This window comes from Pongo abelii, chromosome 4 (assembly GCF_028885655.2).
Source record: "Pongo abelii isolate AG06213 chromosome 4, NHGRI_mPonAbe1-v2.0_pri, whole genome shotgun sequence".
Taxonomy (NCBI): Eukaryota; Metazoa; Chordata; class Mammalia; order Primates; family Hominidae; genus Pongo; species Pongo abelii.
The window spans coordinates 166,430,016-166,430,771 of NC_071989.2; positions in this window are offsets into that span (position 1 = coordinate 166,430,016).

The window sequence follows — 756 nt, forward strand, 5'->3', positions numbered from 1 at the left end:
GATTTATATTACATTTACTCATCCTGAGATTCTATATTTACAGAATTGTTATTTACAAATATAGTAACTTAAAAACGAAGGTAACTTTTGGATTATATCCACAATGAGTCAAATCCAATAGGCCAGGAGTTGCTGAGATTTTGCCTAAAAATGTGTACACAGGCAGTAATCTTCAAAAACAAAATATCATGGATAAAAAAGATTTCTTTTTCAACCTAAGAAAGCAGGTTGAAAAAAGGAAGAAGAAAAAGGTTTCCTTAAATAGTGTAAATATGTCAGTGATGTGATGTTGCTCAGTCTTTGAAATTCTTTGAATTCTCTTCCTAATTTAACGTTCTTCACAGACTACTATGCAACAGAAGAAAACTATGCCTGAAATATCTACAGGGGAAATTCTGTGTATGAGTGTTTAAGGAACCTCTTTTGTTACTCAAGTAACCAGAATGAGTAATAAAAATCAAGCATGAGTAGTAGTATTTGTCATGCACTTTTTTTTCCTATTGCTAAAATGAAAGCTATCATTGAACTCAGATTAGGAAATAATTCTTCCCAAGCAAAAAAAATCATGAATTATTTATTAGATTTTCTTCTACCTTTAATTTTTAATGCATGGGAATGACTAATAGTATAAGCCAAACCAGAAAGTCAATTCATATTCCAGATTCCATTTTTAGATGGGCATGAAGAATTCAAATTCTTTTATTCGATAAGCCAGCCCAGTCACTGGAAAAAATTAAATTGAAATATCTGCCTGCA